The sequence below is a fragment of the Schistocerca serialis genome, chromosome 9, assembly GCF_023864345.2.
Source record: "Schistocerca serialis cubense isolate TAMUIC-IGC-003099 chromosome 9, iqSchSeri2.2, whole genome shotgun sequence".
In the NCBI taxonomy this organism is placed as follows: Eukaryota; Metazoa; Arthropoda; class Insecta; order Orthoptera; family Acrididae; genus Schistocerca; species Schistocerca serialis.
The window spans coordinates 352,359,035-352,372,852 of NC_064646.1; positions in this window are offsets into that span (position 1 = coordinate 352,359,035).

Below are 13,818 nucleotides of genomic sequence, written 5' to 3' on the forward strand. Positions count from 1 at the left end.
ACTTCAGTACAATTTTCCATTGTTACAACCTCTCGATATACCACAACATCATCCAAAAAAAGCCTCAGGGAACTTACGATGTTATCCATAAGGTCATTTACGTATATTGTGAATAGCAACGTTCCTATGACACTCCCCTGCGGCACACCTCTCCATTGAGAATGACATGCTGCGTTCTGTTATCTAGGAACTCTTCAATCCAATCACACAATTGGTCTGATAGTCCATATGCTCGTACTTTGTTCATTAAACGACTGTGGGGAACTGCATCGAACGCCTTGGGGAAGTCAAGAAACACGGCATCTACCTAGCTCCAACTACCGTTCCGCGTTCAAAGTCTGTTAATTTCAGGCGTTCGGCCATAAGCATGTCGTAAACCTTTTCACATGAATCTCCTGAGTACAAATGATAGCTCCTCCAATGCACTGCCCTTTTATACCTTGTGTACGTGGCACTCCCGCCGTCTGCATATGTGCATATCGCTATCCCATAACTTTTGCCACCCCTATGTATGAGCATGCACCCTCTCAGGTACCCATTTTGATCCTCAGGTCCTCGTAATGTGAGTTGTACTTACCTAAGCCTTACCTGTCTAATTTCATTGCCATGTAGCCCGCCTCCGTAGCTCAGTGGCGTGTTAATTTTGGCCACAGTTGTCTGACGATGATTACTCTAAACGTGTCATAGATAAAGTATTTAGCGATCAAGATGGGGTCTCCCGCCCAATAATACCAGACAACCATTTCCATTAGCCTTTCTTTCCCACCGCGCTAAGAACGGTGGTATGTGATAACGACTGAAAAACTCCCCAGCCGACAACGTTTATACATCTTGCCGAGGACCATCTCTGCCCCAGATGCGCCGCTGTTGACACCGGCATCACCGTTTCGTTTGTGGTACGGCAGCCGACGGTCGGCTCCTCACACGTCGCATGTTGGCTTTGTTGCTGCGACGGAGAATTATTCCATCCTGGCATCACTTACTACCCTGATGCTCGACATAACGCCACGGTATGGGTGAAAGGTATGGCGTTGTCATACTTTTTAGTGATGCCATTGCAGAGTTATTAAATTTTTGGCACTATTTAACGAATAATTACGCGGTTTTACGGCACAAGACGTCGTATGCTTCGCTCTTTGTGAAATACTTCGGGTTGTTGTTTAAGCACCCACCAGAGTACTGGTGTGTGCATGGTGTGAGAAGAAATTGAAGATATAGCACAGGATAGACTGATCAGAGACGTGAACGGTAATTGTATGGTGTTTTAATCTCGGTAAACAGGAAGACGACCTTGATATTCCACCGTCTGCACCGTCTGGCTGCTGTGGAGACCCCCGAAGAAGATAAAAAATAACAAAAAAATGCAAAAAGCATTCTCCCTCTTTTTTCCTTTTTTTACAAAATGATCTGAGGTCTATTTAATTATTTTTTTTTCATGAGTGGAGCCTGAAGTGGTCGCTAACATCTGTCCTAGTTGGCTTCTAGTGGGAAAATGGCGGTGGCACTAGATATTGATTGTTTTTGTATGTAAGTTAGATAGGTTTTGGGGGTAGTATGGATGTTAGTGGCCCCAACCACCACCACCTAGGTTGTGGTGCCCCAACGCCCTAAGTGTAAGACGTCAAAAGGCAGACAGCCGTGCGAGGTGCGAATAATGACACCCAGCATCTAATACGCGTCTCCCTTCCCCCGTCAGTCTGGAGGACCCCACGGAAGAATAATATGAACATGAGTTTTGAGTATATTGAGCCTTAAAAGAAAGCGTAGCCTTCTTAGGACACAAATCACATGCCTCGTGACATTATTTTCCCCTACTTCATGCATGCCCATAGAGTATTGAATTGATTCGCATTGTTATCCGGTGCGCATCAGAAACAGACCTCTTAATAATCAGTTTACGGGTCTTATATGCCATATCCCTTTGTATAGAAGATGGTGAAGAAAACTCGCGCTTGCGAGATCTGGCTACGAGACAGAGGAACAAAAGGTCTGAATAAAAGTAAAAGGTGAATGAGGTTAACTTGTACCGAGCGACACAGTTCACAGAACAAGGCGGCTTTCTAGCTAGCATACTTCTCCCATTGAAAATGAAGTGATCGTATGGCATTGTTGGCCGGGAGGCCCCTGCGGGGAAGTTCGGCCGCCGTATTGCAAGTCCTTCTTAGTTGACGCCACTTCGGCGACTTGCTCGTCAATGATGATGAAAGACACACAACACCCACTCACCACGAGGCAGAGAAAATCCCTGACCCCGCCGGGAATCGAACCCGGGACCCCGTGGGCGATAAGCGAGAACGCTACCGCAATACCACGAGCTGCGGCCCCTTCCATTGTCATTCCGTAATTCACGAAGCCGAGCTGAATTTTGCCGAGTCCAAAGAGTGTAGAACGAATTCTTCAAGGAATTTGGGGTACTAACTACGCTTCCAGTATATTTATTCCTCAATGAAAGTTACCATAAATAATATATCTCTTTCCCGAACTCACAACTCAGTACTTGTGATCAACATAAGGAATAAGAATAACATTTATAACGACTTGACGTCACTTACTTTGGGCCAGAACGTGTCCATTATTCAGGAACACACATTGACAATAACTTGCCAGCAGCCATAAAAAGCTTAACTACCAATAAAGTTTAGTTTAAGAGCATCCTAAAGGTTTTATTGGTTGCCATCGCCTTCCACTCCATTGACGAGCTCCTTCGTAGAACCCATTAACAAATTTTCCACGTATCCTCCGAAGCCACTACATCAGTTTCAGTCAGACTTGGTACACATATCACTTACTGTCTGCAAAGGATCTCTGTGGCGGTAAGAACTACGCAGCAATCAAAGGGGTTGGGGGGGGGGGGGGGGGGGGGAGAAGTAGTGTAGATCGTGACACGCGAGTACCCAGACTTTATTACTTTATTCATCCATTTGAGGATGAGAGCACTTAGTGACTTGCAATAAACTTTACACATAATCTGAAATCCTTACTAAACTTTTTCTGGCCTATAAGGCCCACTAGATGCTGAAAAGAAACAATTTTATCGCTTACTATATTTTCGCTATTCAGACAGAAAACTACCGAATCAGACTTGGTGTTTTAATTTATTACTTTTTTACTACTAACTATATTCGCGACACATTTTTCAGACAGTATTCATACATATCACTGAATGTACCTGCAAAATTAAATCATTGTACGAGACAGTTATGAGATATGAGATGCGAGGGTTATTCGGAAAGTGAGAAACAATCGGTCGCGAAACGGAAACCACAGTGAAAATCCGATGAAGTTTTGCACAGATGTGTTGGGCAGTGTCTCTAGTATGCTCGTCGATCGCGTTACGCCGTTCTTTTTAGTTCTGAGCACACAGGGAGCACATAAAGATACCTAGAACAATAGTGTCTCCCGCCAAGCACGAGGACCTGGTGAGGAATTTCGTCTGAAGCTATGCAGCCAACATTACATAACTGTCATGCGTTTTCTTCTTCAAGAGAATTCTCACCCGCATTCTGCAAGGGCAATGAAGATGCTCCTGCAACGTTTTCAATTGGAAATGTTTGATTACCCAAAATAGAGCCCGTAATTGTCTCCCTCTGAGTTTCATCTCTGCTCACATGAACTGGCTACGAAGACAACATTTTGGCACAGACAACGAGCTGCAGGCCAGCGTAGAGAATTGGCGGAAAGCGCTGGCGGCTGCCTTCTATAACGAGGGTGTTGGAAAGCTGGTACAACGCTACGACAAACGTCTAAGTCGGATCGGCGACTATGGAGATAGGTAGCTGGAAGTTATAGCTAACTGTTGCAAATAAAACAGTTTTAATTTTCACTGTGATTTCAATTTCGCCACCTATCGTTCCTTACTTTCCGAATAGCCCTCGTACTTGTGAGATATGATGTCCAATATTGAGTTGCGTGAAAACCACCGCATCATGCCTGATTTTTTAATTTGTTACTGCTTCACTATTAACTCTGTTCAAAACATATTTCGTAGACAGTAGCCACATATACAACTGAATTACCTGCAAAATTATGTCATTGTACCAAAAATAGCTCAGGATATACGGCGCCATAAACATTGAGCTGTGTGGAATGGAAGCAGCAGGGCAACGTTTGCTAGAGGTACAGCTGAAATGAGTATACAAATACGCGTCAGATGTGTTAAATACAGATGAAATCTATTTGATGTGTACATAAGCGGACAAAGCAACAGGTGAAAGACTCATCGTAAACCCCTGGAATGATTTCAGCCAAATTTGCTACACGTAGTTGTTACGATCTGGAAGAAATACTGTGGTGGTAAGACCCAGCAGCCTCCTACTGTGGGGGGACTGATAACGTGGAGACAGAAGGCGCGAGGAAGAGATGGACAGACAGAGAGGAGGAACAAGGAGAGGGACAGAGAGAAGGGAAAGATGACATGGTGTAATGGAACTGGGATGAATAGATAGTGGGCAATGTTGGGTACTCACCATGTATCAGATAAAGTAGGCATTACACAAAATATGACTTACATCTTCAGTGTAGTAATGTGATTAGTGTAAATGATCTGTCTGCCTGTATCATTAGTGGCGTGCCTCCAGACATTTAAATTTAGAAATTTGCGGTAAGTTCCTATGGGACCAAACTGCTGAGGTCATCGGTCCCTAGGCTTACGCACTACTTAATCTAACTTAAACTACGCTTAGGACAACACACCCACCCATGATCGAGGGAGGACTCGAACATTCGACGGGGACAGTCGTCCAGATATTTAACCGAATCGTCGAGTCCGCTTTATGCACGATATTTCGACAGCCCAAGTTACACTGTTATTTGTGTTCGCTGCCTGGACTCCAGACTGTGAACTATTTATAGCCGAGTTCGGCTCTCGACGCCCACTACGCACTGCGATGCTCTTATGTTCTTCAGGCCCGCACTGACATTCCGTAAAACGGGCATTATTCAGAGTTTTCCAGTTTTGGTGAATGTGATGACCAGCGTGATCTTAGCACATTAAGTGTCGGACCCAAAGCCTTGTTTAAAGTGAGACCCCGGTTCCGGTTTTTAAGTTTTGTTACATTACTATTTCGAGAAAGTTGTTTGCATGACGATACTGCTCTTGCCGCATTTCATTTCTTTTATATTCAAGGTAGTGCTCAGGGATAGCTGATTTGCCTAGTTGTTCTGGTCGGTTGAGTATCTGATGTTCCTTGCGTCTCTCTTCGACAGTTCCAACAGCGTGCTCCAGGTAAGACATAGGACATTCGCATGGAATGTGATACACAGACCGCTTTCAGAGACTTAGATCGTCTTTATCATTACACAGAAGGATTTTTATGGTTACCGGCGCGAGCGAAGTAGGTACGGAAGCAGAGGTTGTCCTCGTAAAACCTTCCTGGTTTCCGAATGCAGTTGAAAAACTATGAGACACGGGTACTTGCGGTATCCAGCATCAAGTGAAGCAACTCAAAACGTTTTATACAGATTTCTTCTCTAAACGGTTTCTGTTCTTTTGTTTCAAGTGATAAAGAGTTACAAGAAATGACTATACATCAATAGAAAGCCCAATGCATAGTGTGGTATATGGAAACGAAATCATCCATTGCTGCCAAAGAAATTTCCGACGTGAATTTCAAAATGAACCACCAGACGTTAAAACTGTTAAGGTTGGTATGATAAGTTCCTACCCACTGGGAGGATAAAGAGGTAGATTCAGGCAGCAAATCAGATGAAATGGTAGAGGAGACGAGAGAGACCTTCCACAGAAGTCAATCACAGAAAGTTCACCTAGCATCTAGAAAGACAAACATTCTCCGCCAACAGTTCACAAGGTACTGCCTAAACGACTTCGTGCGTGCACTTACAAAGTTCAAATTGTGGAAGTACTGGAGCGAAACGATTTTAAGCTTCGCTACGAACTTGCCATTGATAAGTCAGATCTGATTGGGCAAAGTATCTAGGAAATGTCGTTTTCTCTGATGAAGCCCTCTTCCACACATATTGGAAGGTTAGACGGCATAACATTCTCATCTAGGGATCGGAAATATCCCACATTTTCCGAGAATATGTCAAAGACAGCGAAAAGGTGTTACGTGTGGAGTGCGCTGCTGAAAGACAGCATAGATGGACCATTTTCCAAAGTTTCTTCCCCTTCAGCCAAATATGATCTTCCAGCAGGAGGGCCGGTCAGAGTGGCCGAGCGGTTCTAGGCGCTTCAGTCTGGTACCGCGCGGCCACTACGGTCGCAGGTTCGAATCCTGCATCGGGCATGGATGTGTGTGATGTCCTTAGGTTAGTGAGGTTTAAGCAGTTCTAAGTTCTAGGGGACTGATGACCTCAGAAGTTAAGTCCCATAGTGCTCAGAGCCATTTGAACCATTTTTGTACCAGCAGAAGGGTGCACCACCACACTGGTGTTTATATGTTCTTTACTTCCTGGACCAGACATGTCCACAGCATTGGATAGGACCTGTTGGCCCCTTCCGAGTAGCCAACACGATCTCCAGACATGGCCAGCGTGGATTTCTTCGTGTGCCATTAATTTAACTACATTGTGTGTGCTTCGCTTGCACATGACTTCAGCGATCTCTGCAGAATAATTGTGGATGCAGTAGTTTCCTTCATCCCGGACATGCTTGTATATACATGAGCCGCGACAGGTTATCGTCTAGAAATTTGAAAGTCAGCAAAGGAGCCCACCTAGAAATGTATTCATTTTTCCTACAAATCTTTTTGAGTTACTTTACATGATGCTGCAAACTGTAAGTATTCATGTCTCATTGTTTTTATTTTTAATGACATTTGGAAGTCAGGGAGGTTTCGTGTGGACATCCTGTGCAATATTTTGATTTTGATGTAACTCCTCTCAGTTTATAAATTTCAATTTTCACTAATATGGGTGTGTGGTCATTAAACAGGCTCCTCTCTGTGAAGGATGATACAAGGAGCGCAAGGATAGGACTGTTAGCCGTCAGGTCAGGACCAGCCAGAGAGTGGTAAAGCAACAAGGCTTTAGATTCCCTGAGGACTTATTGGTAAAAAAGGAACAAGTTTTATGTAAGAACGTCCAGGTAGGGTCCCAACAGAATATAGTGGCACATGCGACAGTGTGCGCTTTCTTGCTAGTCCCAAGCCTTTAAAAAATACCCAGTAGGATCACTCAGTGTGTCGTATGAATAAAAATGGGAACATTCTCCGGAGAAGATCTCGGACCAAAAAGAACATTCTCAGTTCCGTATGAATAAAAATTCGAAGCAATTCTCAGATGAGAGAGTTCTCTCTCACCACCTCCCCTCCTTGAGAAAGTTCTCGGTGTGTTGTGTCCAGTGTCCGACACACAACACACGCATAATCTTGTATTTCATTCAACTCACTCAGAGTATTCAATGTACAAATATGGAATGGCATCAATGTGCTCTGTAAGAGCTGCACAAGGTTTCGATTTCAGTTTGGTGTACGGCAACAAATTTTTAAGACGATTAGGGAATTTTCGAGGTATGGGAAACCTTTTTTTGTTACTGAAGTTAAGTGAACACATTATGAAAACGAAATCTTCAAAATGCATCTCCTTTTCATTTCCTCCAATCCGAAATTCTGTCAGAGTTTTCTAACAAGAAATAATTTTGGTTAAATATGGCGCATAATAGTCGGCACGCGTGTCAAGTACTTAACCAAAGGCCCGTGCGGTTTCATTACGAAAAACAGAACGCCCTGTTTGTAATAAATCAGTTATTAGTTTTCCTGAGCCACCTAAGGTTTTCTAACTCAACAAAACAAAATATTTCTGCTATGAGAAAACATGATAAAGAACATCTGAAAATGTCAAATGTTCAAATGTGTGTGATTTCCGAAGGCACCAAACTGCTGAAGTCATCGGTCCATAGACTTACACACTACTTAAACTAATTTATACTGAGAACAACACACACACCAATGCCCGAGGGAGGACTCGAACCTCCGGCGGGAGGGGTCGCGCAATCCGTGACATGGCGCCTCAAACCGCGCGGCCACTCCACCCGGCTCTGAAAATGTCGCTGACATAATAGTCTGGTGTATACCTAATAAGGCTTGTTTTGCACCGGTCTGAGTATTTCGGTCTGCTAAATAACAGAAAAATGTTTTCATATTCGCTTCGTTTGAAAGGTCAACCCTCTTCTTCCTTGACTTTCGGGAAGGAAGCTCGCCAGCCAAATAATGTTTTTATTGTTAAACCTATAAAAACTTTTACAGTTTCTCTCTCCAGTTTTTCATCAGGCTTCGTGTATCTTATTTTCTCTTCCGAGCAACATAAATTCCTCCATTCGCTGAAAAAAAAACCCTCAGTAAAACTGAACCTCAACAGAAATTACTCGATTACAAATATGCTACAAAGCTCATTTCAGAAAATGGAGAATATTGTCCACTTGTGAAAAACTTCTCTAGTTTTATTCGTACGAAATCGGAGAATGTTTGAAAGATGCCAGTCTCTCGTGGCTTGCCCCTTGGTTCAACTTTTTCTTGTTAAGTTCTTGAGTGATTATGCCAAATTAACGTCATTGGAGAAATGAAATCTGGAATTAGAGCTTTGATTTTCTTTAGATAGTAACTGGGTGACGGGGCTGTTGCACTTTATTAGGCATGGGAAGATGTGTGGTGGCAAGACCACCTGATCGACAAGAGCGTACGGCCTGCTTGTCGCACTACAGGAGGTGCCCAGCGTTTTCGCCTTTTGTAGCGAGCCAGCCGCTGTGGCCGAGCGGTTCTAGGCGCTTCAGCCAAGAATCGCGCTGCTGCTATGGTCGCAGGTTCGAATTCTGCCTCGGTCATGGATGTGTGTGATGTCCTTAGGTTAGTTAGGTTTAAGTAGTTCTAAGGGACTGATGACCTCAGATGTTAAGTCTCATAGTGCTCAGAGCCATATGAACCATATTGTAGCGAGGAAAGCAGAATGTATAGGATGTGGGCAGTGGCGGCGCTGCATCACAGATCGTTTTAGTGCACTGGGGCCCGCAACTCGCCTACTAGACAACGCCGGACGGCTCCATTGTCTGCCTCGGTTAGAAGAATATTAATGTCTGCGTACAAGGGGGACGACAGAATAGCGCCAATGTATACCACTGCCGTCCAACGGCCAGAGGCAGTTTCAGGTCTATCCTCCACCGTGCATAGACCAAAAAACGCCATCTCATTTATGGATCGGTATGACGTGTACTGACACAAAAGAGCACCCTCTGAATCTGGTGGGACGACCCGTGACAGGAGGAAAAAATGTGGCGGGGAAAGGAGCAGCAGAATCTAACTGGCAACTGTTTCTGTGTCCTCCCATGACTGGAAATTTTCCTGCACGGGCGAGACAAGGCGCTAATCTTTCAGTGTTAACGTGAAGTGAGGAGTTCAGGGATTCGCTTATGGACGGCCGGAGAGATCTCGACCGCCAGACCGAAAGTTAGAGCTCTTCACTACTGGTGAGCCGGAGTGCACGTGACCGCAAGAGTCAGAAGTATTACTGTCACGGTAGTCGGGGCACAGCCTAGCTGTTACCTCTTGGTGACAACTTGTTACTCGTACTTGATCCACGATCGCGGACTGCTACTGAGAGCAGCTGCATCACACTTGTGCTTCGAGCTGTCAGTGCGAGGCCACTCTTGCAGATGCTAATGTATTCGCAGCACCGGCTCAATAGTCTAATTAATTTGACCCCTCCCAGCTTACGCTGTCGCCTTGGCGCCAAACATAGCCACGGCTTGCAAGTGTGATCTGTATCAAGGGTTCTCATTCCCGACCGATATTGTTCGTAACAGTCAAGCGTAATGTGTTAAGGCATACTCTCAGTCACAAAGTTTGAAGGGCTCTATAACATGGTAGTTGATCCCATTCCTGTACGCGAATTCAGGCAACATCTCATTACCCAAGTCACGTTGTTCTTATTTATATTTCATTCAATATTTGCCTCGGGTAATACTTTAGCAATTCTCACAATAAATCATTTGTTGTTGTTGTTGTGGTCTTCAGTCCTGAGACTGGTTTGATGCAGCTCTCCATCCTACTCTATCGTGTGCAAGCTGCTTCATCTCCCAGTAACTACTGCAACCTACATCCTTCTGAATCTGCTTAGTGTATTCATCTCTTGGCCTCCCGCTGCGATTTTTACCCTCCACGCTGCCCTCCAATACTAAATTGGTGATCCCTTGATGCCTCAGAACAAGTCCTACCAACCGATCCCCTCTACTAGTCAAGTTGTGCCACAAATTTCTCTTCTCCCCAATCGTATTAAATACCTCCTCATTAGTTATGTGATCTACCCATCTAATCTTCAGCATTCTTCTGTAGACCACATTTCAAAAGCTTCTATTCTCTTCTTGTCCAAACTATTTATCGTCCATGTTTCACTTCCATACATGGCTACACTCCATACAAATACTTTCAGAAACGACTTCCTGACATTTAAATCTATACTCGATGTTAACAAATTTCTCTTCTTCAGAAACGCTTTCCTTCCCATTGCCAGTCTGCATTTTATATCCTCTCTACTTCGACCATCATCAGTTATTTTGCTCCCCAAATAGCAAAACTCCTTTACTACTTTAAGTGTCTCATTTCCTAAGCTAATTCCCTCAGCATCACCCGACTTAATTCGACTACATTCCATTATCCTCGTTTTGGTTTTGTTGATGTTCATCTTATATCCTCCTTTCAAGATACTATCCATTCCGTTCAACTGCTCTTCCAAGTCCTTTGCTGTCTCTGACAGAATTACAATGTCATCAGCAAATCTCAAAGCTTTTATTTCTTCTCCATGGATTTTAATACCTACTCCGAATTTTTCTTTTGTTTCCTTCACTGCTTGCTCAACATACAGATTGAATAACATCGGGGAGAGGCTACAACCCTGTCTCACTCCCTTCCCAATCACTGCTTCCCTTTGATGTCCCTCGACTCTTATAACTGCCATCTGGTTTCTGTACAAGTTGTAAATAGCCTTTCGCTCCCTGCATTTTACCCCTGCCACCTTCAGAATTTCAAAGAGAGTATTCCAATCAACATTGTCAAAAGCTTTCTCTAAGTCTACAAATGCTAGAAACGTAGGTTTGCCTTTCCTTAATCTTTCTTCTAAGATAAGTCGTAGGGTCAGTATTGCCTCACGTGTTCCAACATTTCTACGGAATCCAAACTGATCTTCCCCGAGGTCAGTTTCTATCAGTTTTTCCATTCGTCTGTAAAGAATGCGCGTTAGTATTTTGCAGCTGTGACTTATTAAACCGATAATTCGGTAATTTTCACATCTGTCAACACCTGCTTTCTTTGGGATTGGAATTATTATATTCTTCTTGAAGTCTGAGGGAATTTCGCCTGTCTCATACATCTTGCTCACCAGATGGTAGAGTTTTGTCAGGACTGGCTCTCCCAAGGCTTTCAGTAGTTCTAATGGAAAGTTGTCTACTCCGGGGGCCCTTGTTTCGACTCAGGTCTTTCAGTGCTCTGTCAAACTCTTCACGCAATATCATATCTCCTATTTCATCTTCATCTACATCCTCTTCCATTTCCATAATATTGTCCTCAAGTACATCGCCCTTGTATAGACCCTCTATATACTCCCACCTTTCTGCTTTCCCTTCTTTGCTTAGAACTGGGTTTCCATCTGAGCTCTTGATATTCATAGAAGTGGCTCTCTTTTCTCCAAAGGTCTCTTTAATTTTCCTGTAGGCAGTATCTATCTTACCCCTTACATTTGTCCTCTAGCCATCCCTGCTTAGCCATTTTGCACTTCCTGTCGATCTCATTTTTGAGACGTTTGTATTCCTTTTTGCCTGCTTCATTTACTGCATTTTTACATTTTCTCCTTTGATCAATTAAGTTCAATATTTCTTCTATTACCCAAGGATTTCTACTAGCCCTCGTCTTTTTACCTACTTCATCCTCTGCTGCCTTCACTACTTCATCCCTCAAAGCTACCCATTCTTCTTCTACTCAATTTCTTTCCCTCATTCCTGTCAATTGTTCCCTTATGCTCTCCTTGAAACTCTGTGCATCCTCTGGTTCTTTCAGTTTATCCAGGTCCCATCTCCTTAAATTCCCACCTTTTTGCAGTTTCTTCAGTTTTAATCTACAGTTCATAGCCAATAGATTGTGATCATTTATGATACCAAAATCATTGTATTATTTAGTAGTTAAATTTCACCCTTATTATCAGGGCTCTTTGCCGGATGTGAGTGATCAGCTATTAAATCATCTCAAATAGAATTAAGTCGAAGGCACAACTCTTAAAGTGACAACAAACAGGGCCATATCACAATTTCCTCCGTAAATTGTCCGTTGCGCGACAGGAACTGTGGTAGATAAAGGGAGGATCGAGCGTATTAACCTAACTAATATGGAGTTCTTTAATGAATTTGGGTGACTTTCAACCCCGGCATCTCGCATGTTCTTAGTAAAAAATTTGAGAATTTGTAGTATGGTCTTATGAGACCAAACTGCATAGGTAATCGGTCCCTAAGCTTACACACTACTTAATCTAACTTAAACTAACCTACGATAAGGACAACACACACATTCATGCCCGAGGGAGGACTCGAACCTCCGACGGGGGAGCCGCGCGAACCGTGACAAGGCGCCCAAAACCGCGCGGCTACCCCGCGCGACTGTTCTTTGTGTTGAGCAGGTCCCCACGCCCCTTCACTCTAGCTCAGAACATTCTCAGGAAAAGAACTATTCGATTATATTTACTGACTCGCTTAATTCATGCGAACTTGTGAAGATTCTCCGACTTTCAGAGAATAAAGTGCATTCTCCGCTTTACTCATACGACCCAACGTCACTTTTTCGGTTGCCTGCGGCGTCTAACGCAACTTCCACGCTGTATCAGCTGTGGCCAACACAGAGGGAATCGTGTTAAGTGACATGTTGGCCAACGTCTTGTACTGAGCGATCAGCGAGCAGTCCCGGTGATATAATCCTATTCAACTCACCGCTCTTTACTTATATCGAAGATCGATACAGACTTATCGATCCATTTCAAATCGATAGCCTCAGGTGGAAACTGCTTCATTCGTCATAACCTAAATACAATACCATTAAAGTTGGTTTTGATGTAACAGTGAACTCCTCTGCGTTTGTTGTTACCTCACTGGAGTCTTCCTCATGCAGAACGTGATCATGCTTTTTCGGGGAGCCGCGCCGATTGAGACGCCATGTCACGGATTGCGCGGACTCTCCCGCCGGACATGGTTGTGTGTGTTGTTCTTAGTATAAGTTAGTTTAAGTAGCGTGTAAGTCTAGGGACCGATTACCTCAGCAGTTTGCTCCCTTAGGAATTCACACACATTTGAACATTTTTTCGTCGGGTACAGTCGTGCTATGGTTATTACGTACCTTCACACTCCAGCCTTGCAGCGCCTACAGAGCTGCACTGCGCCACCTCCCAACTCCCGGTGCACAACTAAATTCCCACCAGGTGATGGTTAGTCTACAGTTGTCTCAACAACTAAATAACAAAACTTGAAATTCGTTATACACAAATCAAAAAAAAGTTTTGCATCACCTCGGTTCCGAGAGTTCCGGAACCTGACAGAAAATTGGAATAGAGATCTACATAAACATCATTTCCACCCTTTTTATTGTTCATGTAAACCACACATTGCATGTTATACCACCATACAGCGGGCCCTTCAGAGGTGGTGGTCCAGATTGCCAGATTGCTGTACACATCGGTACCTGTAATACCCAGCAGCACGTCCTCTTGCATTGATGCATGCCTGTATTCGTCGTGGGATACTTCAACGCACTGTTGATCCAGATTGTCCCACTCTTCAACGGCGATTCGGCTTAGGTCCCTCAGAGTGGTTGGTGGGTCACGTCGTCCATAAAC